General features: G+C 30.8%; 1 long non-coding RNA gene across 1 annotated transcript; it reads right to left on the bottom strand.

The window, feature by feature from the left end:
- Positions 1 to 483: 483 nt before the first annotated feature.
- On the bottom strand, positions 484 to 6,006 carry LOC135662885 (uncharacterized). The gene is made up of 2 exons (XR_010508042.1): positions 2,951 to 6,006; positions 484 to 2,904 (listed from the first exon to the last, which is right to left on the bottom strand). It is a non-coding gene; the product is annotated as an uncharacterized LOC135662885 (long non-coding RNA).
- Positions 6,007 to 11,749: the final 5,743 nt, after the last annotated feature.

Here is an 11,749-nt window from a genome sequence, read left to right as displayed (position 1 = left end):
TACTAGTTCAGTTTCCCAAAAATACCTTTTAATGCCAAAAATGCTAATTACTTTGTAATGGCAATTGGAATGATATTAACTCCTATTTATTTATTATCTATGTTACGTCAGATGTTCTATGGATACAAGCTATTCAATGTTCCAAACTCTAATTTTGCGGATTCTGGACCACGAGAACTATTTGTTTCAATCTGTATCTTTCTACCCGTAATAGGTATTGGTATTTATCCGGATTTCGTTCTCTCGCTATCAGTTGACAGGGTGCAAGCTATCCTATCTAATTACTTTCATCGATAGTCTTTCATTAATAATACGGAAATATAATTTTTGTCTTTGATTTTAAGATTTTTAAAATCGTTCGCTGTACAATGCAAAAGAATAAAGTGAATTAGAATTGTAATGAGATGCATTTTGAGTTTTTGAGAACCGTTTTGAATAAGGAATGATTCAAACGGTTCTCAAAAACTCGCACAAACAAGAAGCTTTTTATATATATATGGGATGATGTTCTTATGTATTCTTTATGTAGTTTATTCAATTATTTATCTGTGTAGTTTATTCAAGTAGATGTTAATGTGAATGAACCATAACTATGTAGACCTATTCCTAATAGATTGATTCCAAAATAACATACCCAAATTATAAGAAATCCTATAGAAGCCACAAGTGCCGAATTCATACTTTGCAAACTTTGATTTGTTCTACTTCTAATATGTATTCTAGTTCTAGTATGTAAATAAATCGCGAATATGGTCCAAGTAATAAAAGCCCAAGTTTCTTTGGGGTCCCAATTCCAATAAGATCCCCATGCCTCATTAGCCCATACTGCTCCACAAAGAATGCCTATGGTTAAAAAGGTAAATCCTAAACTAATGACACGATAACTCCAATAATCCAAACGTTGAGTCAATTGATATTTATAATAATTTCGAAATGAAAGAAAAGAAGTGTTTTTAAAAACACTTCTTTTTTCATTCAAATATTGAATCTCACCAAAGAAAAATGGTTTAATTAAGAAATTATTACCTTTACAAAAAATATCGATGTTTTTTCGAAATGTAATGACTAGAAGAGCGACTGATAATAGTGATCCGCATAAAAGAGCTGCATAGCTTAATAACATCATACTTACGTGCATCATTAACCACTGAGATTGTAGAGCAGGTACTAATATTGCGGATTGATGCATTTCAGTTAAAAAACCCGACGTGGCAAAGCCTTGTGTAAAAATGGTACTTGGTGCGGTTATTGTGCTTAAATCATTTTTATGGTTCCCCATCTTGGAAATCATATGAATAATGGAGAAACTGCACGAAAGGAAGATTAATGACTCGTATAAATTACTTAACGGAAAATGTCCTGAAGAAATCCAACGAGAAACTAATAATCCTGTTATAGAGAAAAAAGTGGCTATCATCCCTTTTTCCAATGAATCACGCAATCCTACGATTTCGCGGACTAATAAGATCATTAAATGAATCGTAATCACAATTGAAATTATCGAAAAAGAGATATGAGTTAATATATGTTCTAAAGTTGTAAATATCATAAAAAGGGGTCCCATTAGAGAATTTAAATCGAGAATTGAATACATTATAGGATCCATTGTGTCTCTTTTAGAGGATTTATTTTCTAGGATTTCAAGGATGCCGCCACTCGGACTCGAACCGAGATGCTCTAGCACTGCTTCCTAAGAGCAGCGTGTCTACCAATTTCACCATGGCGGCTTACTTGAAATAATAATAGTCAATTCATGTTGAATCGTCGAGAATCAAGGATTCAATATAGTTTAGTAAACATTAGAATCGATAAATCAAAATTCATTTAAATTCCTATTTGAATCTCTATTCAAAAAAAGAATCTTTAGTTGGGATCATTGTAAGTTTAGTTTTAATAATAAAGTAAGTTTAGTTTTAGTAAGTTTAGTTTTAATAATAAACTTTCGCGTACTAGAAACTAAGTTCTTCCAAAACAGTTAGAACTCAATAGTTTTGTTGTCTGTCGAGGTATAGAACTAAGAATTGTTCATTTTCTATTTTTTGATTCGTTTTTTATTTATCCGATTTGATTTCATAGATTCAAACAAAATGAAAAAAAAAATATTTTTTTTTTCAATGAAGAAGATTAAATAACCAGGATTTCATATGTATAACAATTTCATCACTAAATCAAAAGAATTTGAAATTTTCTAACGATTTCGACACCTTAGTATCATTCCTTAGTATCATTAGAGTATTAATACTCTTCATATTATATATAATGGTCTCTTCATTATATATATAATGCATAATGGTAAGATTTACCAAACTAATTAGGTTTTTGTTAGGCATATAAGAAACAAAAGAATTTTCATTTCTATCGTAATCATACTCTACTTTTCACAATAGAAAAATATTTTTCTATTGTGAAAAAAGTAGATAGAAAAAATATTCAGAATTCGATATACATACCTTTATTCTACATACCACATCTACATACTACAACAGCTAGTTCTAACTCATATTGATATTGAGGAGTTCAATACATTAATTAATGTGAATCGTTCATCTTAAAAAATTCGAAGTTCTTCGGGTATGTCAATTCCGATTATTCCAAGACTTTATTATTTGTTTGTTGCACAAAAAAACTTTTTGAACGTCCGGTGGAAACCGATTTCGCTAAGGAAAAAGCCTTTACTGCAGCTAAAAATCCTTTTTTTTTCCAAATATTTTTACGAATACGTTTTTTTGACATAGAAGTACGCTTTTTGGGAACTGCCATTCAAAAAGGGTTACCAGTTTTTATCGTTGTATGTGAAAGACATGTATTGTTTTGTTCAAAATAGATTGTTCCTTTTAGTCATTATCTATACTTATTCCCTGGTAGAATAGTTTTAAAAAAAGCATTTTCGAATATGTTTAAAACCTATTAAAAAATATATTTAAAACCTATTAAAAAATATATTTAAAACCTGTTTGAAAATATATTTTAAACCTATTAAAACATATAATTTTATTAAAACATAATTAGAATCAAGTACTCCTTTTGGTATAACTCTTTTTTCTTATTATACTATATAATATGGCTATAAATTACCAGAATAGAATATTCTACTAAGACTAGACTAGAATAGTAGAATTATTAAAGATTTCATTTTGTTTTCTTATGGAACATACATATCAATATGCATGGATAATACCTTTTCTTCCACTTCCAGTTACTGTGTCAATAGGATTTGGACTTCTACTGATTCCGACAGCAACAAAAAATATTCGTCGTATATGGGCTTTTCCTAGTGTTTTACTGTTAAGTATAGTTATGGGGTTTTCAGCCAATTTATCTATTCAACAAATACATGGAAGTTCTATCTATCAATATCTATGGTCTTGGACCATCAATAATGATTTTTCCTTAGAGTTCGGATATTTGATCGACCCACTTAGTTCTATTATGTCAATACTAATTACTACTGTTGGAATCTTGGTTCTTATTTATAGTGACAATTATATGTCTCATGATCAAGGATATCTGAGATTTTTTGCTTATATGAGTTTTTTCAATGCTTCCATGTTGGGATTAGTTACCAGTTCCAATTTGATACAAATTTATATTTTTTGGGAACTGGTGGGGATGTGTTCCTATTTATTAATAGGATTTTGGTTCACACGACCGACTGCAGCAAGTGCTTGTCAAAAAGCTTTTGTAACTAACCGTGTAGGGGATTTTGGTTTATTATTAGGAATTTTAGGTTTTTATTGGATAACAGGTAGTTTCGAATTTCGGGATTTGTTCGAAATAACTAATAACTTGATCCATAATAATGGTGTCAGTTCTTTATTTGCTACTTTGTGTGCCTCTTTATTATTCATTGGTGCAGTTGCTAAATCCGCACAATTCCCCCTTCACGTATGGTTACCCGATGCCATGGAAGGACCCACTCCCATCTCGGCTCTTATACACGCTGCTACTATGGTAGCAGCAGGAATTTTTCTTGTAGCTCGACTTCTTCCTATTTTCATAGCTATACCTTACATAATGAATTTCATATCTTTAATAGGTGTAATAACAGTACTACTAGGAGCTACTTTGGCTCTTGCTCAAAGAGATATAAAAAGAAGTTTAGCCTATTCTACAATGTCTCAATTGGGTTATATTATGTTAGCTCTAGGTATAGGTTCTTATCGAGCTGCTTTATTCCATTTGATTACCCATGCCTATTCTAAAGCTTTATTGTTTTTGGGATCCGGATCCATTATTCATTCAATGGAACCTATTGTTGGATATTCGCCAGAAAAAAGTCAGAATATGGCTCTTATGGGTGGTTTAAGAAGATATGTTCCAATTACAAGAACTACTTTTTTATTGGGTACACTTTCTATTTGCGGTATTCCACCTCTTGCTTGTTTTTGGTCCAAAGATGAAATTCTTAATGATAGTTGGTTGTATTCACCAATTTTCGCAATAATAGCTTGTTTCACAGCAGGATTGACTGCATTTTATATGTTTCGGGTGTATTTACTTACCTTTGATGGACATTTGCGCGTTCATTTTCAAGATTACAGTAGCACAAAAAATAGTTCGTCCTATTCAATATCTCTATGGGGAAAGGAGGTAGCCAAAGCAGTCAATAGAAATTTACCTTTATCAACAATGAATAATAGGGTCTTCTTTTTTTCAAAGGATATGTATAAAATTGATAATAATCTAAAAAAATGCATACGATACTTTAATACTTCTTTCGAAAAAAAGTACACTTCTATGTACCCTCGCGAAGTGGACAATACTATGCTATTTCCTCTGCTTATATTGGTATTATTTACTTTGTTTGTTGGATCAATAGGAATTCATTTTGATCAAGGAGTAATAGATTTGGATATATTATCCAAATGGTTAACTCCACTCACAAACCTTTTCCATCCAAATTCGAGTTATTCTGTGGATTGGTATGAATTTTTTACAAATGCAATTTTTTCAGTAAGTATAGCTATTTCCGGACTATTCATAGCATATATCTTATATGGGTCTGCTTATTCGTTTTTCCGGAATTTGAACTTTATCAATGCATTTGTAAAAGGTGGTCCTAAAAGGATTCTCTTGGACCAAATAAAAAATGGGATATACAATTGGTCATATAATCGTGGTTACATAGATATTTTTTATACTAAGGTTTTTACCATGGGTATAAGGGGATTAACCGAACTAACTCAGTTTTTTGATAGATATATAATTGATGGAATTACAAATGGGGTTGGCATTGCAAGTTTTTTTATAGGGGAAGGAATCAAATCCATGGGAGGTGGACGAATCTCTTCTTATCTATTCTTTTATTTATTTTATGCATCAATATCTTTATTCATTTTTTTATTTTTTTTATAAATTTATATTTTATAAATTTATAAATATAAACCAACTTAAAGTCCCTATTTTTATTCGTTTTATAAATTGTAGAAATATCTCTTTTTTTGATACCTTACATTATCTCTATTACTAATCCTTTGTGCACTTTGGTGTTCCTAACCGTCCACTGATTTTTGATTGATCTACGGCATGGTAATAAATACAAGACAGTAATGAAAACTCCATACAGTTGATCTTTTACACCCGCTCCAAGATATGATGACTAATGAAAGAATCTTAATCTTGGGGTAAACAGTTTACACTGCTTATGTTTACTTCAACTTTATTCTTGTACATATGAAATGAGATTTTATCTTCTTACTGCAAACTTCTAAGTTGTTTTGTTTCACTCATATAACTATCTGGTTTAACTCATTGACCCGAATGATGAATAAAAAATAAAATACCTATTCAATACATTACATTCAACTTCTTTCCTTTACTTCTAGGAAAGAAGTATAAAGTTCATGTTCAACGAATCACACGTAGAGATATTGATAACACACATAGAGTTAATGGTATTTCATAACTAATAGATTGAGCAGCAGCTCGTAGACCACCTGAAAAGGAATATTTATTATTCGATCCGTATCCTGACATAAGAAGCCCAATAGGAGCAATACTTGAAATGGCGACCCATAAAAAAACACCTATACTGAGATCGGCTAAAATGAGGCGATACCCAAAAGGAATTACTAAATAACTTAGTAGAATTGATATGACCACTATAGACGGTCCAATACTAAACAAACGAACATCTCCTCTAGATGGGAGAAGGTCTTCTTTAAAAAGTAGTTTAGTTCCATCTGCTAGAGCTTGAAGAATTCCCAAGGGGCCGGCATATTCAGGCCCAATACGTTGTTGTATCGCTGCAGATATTTCTCTTTCTAACCACACAATTACTAGTACCCCTATTGTAATTCCCAATATAAGGGTCAAAATGGGTACAAAGATCCATATGAGTCCATATACTTCTTTTAAGGATTCCGATATAGAAAAAGAATTGATAGTTTGTACTTCTGTCGTATCAATTATCATTTCAACGATCAACCTCTCCCATAATGATATCTATACTACCTAGTATCGTCATGATATCAGCCAATTTCATTCTTTTAACTAGCTGAGGAAGAATTTGCAAATTTATGAAGCCGGGTGGACGAATTTTCCATCTCCAAGGGAAAACACTATTATCTCCTATCAAATAAATTCCTAATTCCCCTTTTGGGGCTTCTACTCTCACGTAAAGTTCTTGTTTCGACAATTCAAAATTGGTGTGAAGGTTTTTTACTAATAAATCTATATTCAAAATCATTCCATTCGGAATTTTTTGCTCTATCAAAGCGTCGGACTTCTAAATTCTCATAGGGTCCTCCAGGAATTCCTTCTAGAGCCTGTTGAATTATTTTTATAGATTCCCTCATTTCACCGATTCGTACTAAATAACGAGCTAACGAATCTCCTTCTTTTTGCCATTGGACTTCCCAATCGAATTCATTGTAACACTCATAATTATCAATTTTACGAAGATCCCATTGTGTTCCAGAAGCTCGTAACATCGGTCCTGATAAACCCCAATTTATTGCTTCCTCTCCACCAATAATGCCCACTCCTTCGACTCGCTCCAAAAAAATGGGATTTCGCGTAATGAGTTTTTGATATTCAACAATTCCTGTTAAAAAATAATCGCAAAAATCCAAACATTTATCTATCCAGCCATAAGGTAGATCGGCAGCTACTCCTCCGATGCGGAAATAATTATGCATCATTCGCATACCTGTGGCGGCTTCGAATAAATCATATATCAATTCTCTCTCTCTGAAAATATAGAAAAAGGGAGTCTGCGCGCCGATATCCGCCATAAAAGGCCCAAGCCATAACAAATGAGAAGCTATACGGCTCAGCTCCAGCATAATTACTCTGATATAGCTAGCCCTTTTAGGTACTTGAACATTTTCCAGTTGTTCTGGTGCATTTACCGTTATTGCCTCTGTGAACATAGTAGCTAAATAATCCCAACGTGTTACATAAGGCAGATATTGTATAATTGTTCGGTTTTCCGCTATTTTTTCCATCCCTCTGTGTAAATAGCCCAATATGGGTTCACAGTCAATAACATCTTCACCATCGAGAGTAACGATCAGTCGAAGAACACCATGCATTGATGGGTGGTGAGGACCCATATTAACTATCATGAAATCTTTTTTTGTAGCCGGTACAGTCATATCTTTTCTTCCTTAATTCATTATTTCATGAATTCCTCAAAAAAGTAGGAGGTTCATCAAAATAAAAAATCTAATAACTACTATACTAATTCAAACGATTTAATTAACGATTTTTTGGCTCCCGAATATCCAACTGGTCAATTAATTTCTTATAACGCGCTCTATTTTTCTTTGACAAATAAGCCAGCAGACGTTGACGTTTTCTCAGAATTTTTTGTAGACCTCTTTGTGATAAAAAATCTCTTTTGTGCAATTCCAAATGTGAAGTAAGTCTTCGTATCTTATTGGTGAAACTTAATACTTGAAATTCAACAGAACCCCTGTTTTCTTCTTTTTCTTCTTGTGGAAGAAGTGAAATGAATGAATTTTTGACCATAAAACTTTTTTTATCTTTTTCTTTTCTTTCTTTTCCATGCCATGGATTTTACCGATCAGGAAAAATAAAATAATAATTATTATATTATGTCAATTTTTTTTAATCTAGTACACGCAAAAATTTAGATTTATCCGTTTCTATCTAAATCAAATTTTCCATTTGATTTAGATAGAAAAGAAAAGGATAATATATTTCTGCATTTACGAAAGAGAATGATTTCTTTGCACCTAAAAAGATTCTGTAGATTTCTTTCTAGATTCAATTGAATTGATACACAAGTAAATACGTATCATGTACCAGAACGTAACACACCATATGCGTACATCTTTCGGTTTTTATTTACTGAAAACGGCATGTGATATATAGGAAATATACTATTAAATAATTCTGAATCGTGGATACATACGTATCCTTGACATACTGAAACGACTACCATTATTGGTATCAAACCAATAGCGATTCATACAAGCTAAATCTTCTAATCGGTAATTGGGCCAAAGAAACAATTTGCATTTAATTAATTTATTTAAATCCGTATTAAGACGTTTGTCCTCATTCAAAAATTGTTCAGAGTTTCTTATGTTGTTTTCGTTGCAAAATACTGGATTTCTATTCACAATATCCCGATTATGAGAGTTGAAACAAATTAGAATTCTCAATTCTCTACGACGTCTAGGAGATAGAATATTTTCAGGAACAAAGAAATTATAATGATCTTGATCCCCATTCACAAATATATTGCCATGTCGTCCAGTGGATTTTTTCAAATTATTCTTATCAACATATCTTTTCTTTATGTATTTTCTATTAATTTGGTGTTTACTCTTATCGATCAATGAAATACTTATGGTTTGATATATAATGAATTTTCCATCCCTTCTTAAAGATAGACGAATTGGTTCGATAATTAATATTCCCCTTTTTATTAATTCTGTAAGAGCTAGATCTTTCTGAATCAGCATTACATCCAGATGCATCTCTCCTCTTTGAATCGAGGATATAGCAATTTCCCTTGGATTTATCAATCTAAGTAGGAGACAATATATCCTAACATTATTAATAATTTTTTGATTCAAGGGGTCATCCCATCTTAATTGAAAAATAAAATATTTTTTCAGGAACAAATCTAGTTCTCCTTCCTTATTTTTCTTGGATTGTTTTTTTTTTTTTTTACCTTTTTTAATGTTTGATCTCGTGCAATCCTCTTCAAGATATTCCTTTTGGTTTTGTTTTTGTGGATCTGATACAAGATTTGATTGACCCTCTTTTTCTTGGTTGGAATTTTGAAATTCTATTTTAACGGAATCTTTGATGTTTTGATTTTGACTAATATTTTTTTTATTTTGATTTTGACTAATATTTTTTTTATTTTGATTTTGACTAATATTTTTTTTATTTTGATTTTGACTAATATTTTTTTTATTTTGATTTTGACTAATATTTTTTTTATTTTGATTTTGACTAATATTTTTTTTATTTTGATTTTGACTAATATTTTTTTTATTTTGATTTTGACTAATATTTTTTTCATTTTGATTTTGACTAATATTTTTTTCATTTTGATTTTGACTAATATCATTTTCATAATAAATATTAGAAAGAAGTAATTTGATTGGTATGATCCACGGTTTAATCTTATATGCATCAAAAGGTAACACAAATTCTGGGAAGAACCAAGGTTCTAGATTTGATATGGTAGAATAATTTCGATTCATTCCCATCCAATCAAAAATTTTTTTTTGATGAGTCTTAGTCTTAGTATTTTTATTAGTATTTTTATAAATTTCGGTACCGATATACATATCGGTCCAGTCCTCAATATCACTATTGTTCTCAATATCACTATTGTTCTCAATATCACTATTGTTCTCAATATCACTATTGTTTCTAAGGCAAAAATGAAGAATTCTATAATCCAAATATTTTCTATCCAGATTTTTATGGGTATCAATAAAATATCCTTTTTTTAGGTAATCATCAATAGTCATATTTAGCAATACATAAAACGATTCGGGTTTCAGTGTGTATGAGTCCTTACTATCCCCATAATTTATATATTCATGTGATAAAAGATCATATCTGTAGTGTTTTTTAAATTTTTCTTTTTGACTCATCGATAAATCCACTGCACAAAAATTTTCATTCATGTAATGAATTAATCGGTCTTTTTCTTTTTTATATGAATACAATTTCATTGATTCTTTATTTTGAATAGTACAACGTTGATTGACTCTATTTCGCCATTTTTTCGGTACTAATCGAGACCATTTGCTCCGAGAAAAATTATATTGATAATGACCCTTTAACCAGTTTTTCCATTTATTCATTCCAGACTTATTAATTTTCTTATGCCTTGATTTGGAATCAAACCTTGATTTGGAATCAAATATTCCTCGTGTCATACAATAATACTTTATCTTGTCTTTAATAAAAGGATAGGTCCCGTGATCGTGATATTGAAGTACAGATCTCAGGTGATGGTTGTTAAATAATTGGGTTTGTGACAATTTGTAAAATACATATGCTTGGGACAAGGAAGATAAGTCGTGATAAGTGTTTAAATCATTTCTAATATTAGGATTAGAAAAGGACTTTTTTATAGTCGAAATAAAGTTCATTGTATCTTGATCTGTTTCATCAATTCCTTCTTGATTTCTTTCATCGTTGTAAATGGATTCATTGATAATTGTTTTTTTTAAAAGTTGTGCATTAACCTTAGAAATGGTAACCATACATTGCAAGATATCTATGTATATTTTTTCAATGAAAGATTTCATAAAATAATGTGATTTGCGTATTAATCGGGTATTTTTTCTTTGAAGTATCTGCCAAATATGTTTTTGTAATTCCGGTCTTTTATCATGATAGGCTAGAACTATTTTCTTCTTGTCTTTTGTGATTCCTTCTATTTGATTCCTTATTGTGATTGTCTTATCAGCAAGATCTTTCATTTTTTTTTCTATGAGTAAATAATTTGTCCAATTCATAGATCGAATTTGAATGGTCGATTCGTGAATAATCTGATTATTTTTTTTGAATCTTTTGCATTTTCATTTGGTTCATGTACTTTTCCCTTCCTCAATTCAAATAAAGAAATTTGGTTCACTTTTTCAAGTTTCTTCATTATTCGTTTTAGAACTAGAACTGTTCGTTTTAGAACTAGAACTATTCGTTTTAGAACTAGAACTATTCGTTTTAGAACTCGTTTTAGAACTCGTTTTAGAACTAGAACTATTTTGATGACCCATCTTTTTTTTTCTTTTGAAACTTTTAGAGAGTTCTTTTTTACTTTTCTAATTTTTTTTTTGAGTTCCTTATATATGGGTTCAAAAAAAGAAGGTTGCTTTCGGGGAGAACCAAAAGGGAGTTCCGTTTCCATTCCCCAAACTGTTAAAAAACAAAAATTTTCTTTTTTTCCTTTTTTTTTCATTGGATCTCCATGATGAGATCGTATTTTAGATCTTCGCCAAGGTTTTAAACGAAAAGGAAATAAAATCTTTATCTGAATACCATCTGTTAACCAATCTTGGGGAAATTCTGTTTCTGATAATGGAACACCATTATAGGTGCATTTAACATGTATTTCTCTATTCCATTCCTTCAAATCCTCATACCACTCGGGGAATTGGAATAATAACATACGTCCAATATTTTTAGCTATTATCAATGAAGGCAATACAATGTTTTTTCTAAAAAAAGATTGGGTTATCAGCATCAAACCTCTTATTGCTTGAGCAAATATAATGCTATCCCAAATTTCTGATATTGTTATCCG

The sequence above is a fragment of the Musa acuminata genome, unplaced genomic scaffold (assembly GCF_036884655.1).
Source record: "Musa acuminata AAA Group cultivar baxijiao unplaced genomic scaffold, Cavendish_Baxijiao_AAA HiC_scaffold_656, whole genome shotgun sequence".
In the NCBI taxonomy this organism is placed as follows: domain Eukaryota; kingdom Viridiplantae; phylum Streptophyta; class Magnoliopsida; order Zingiberales; family Musaceae; genus Musa; species Musa acuminata.
This window is presented reverse-complemented; position numbering and strand designations above follow the sequence as displayed.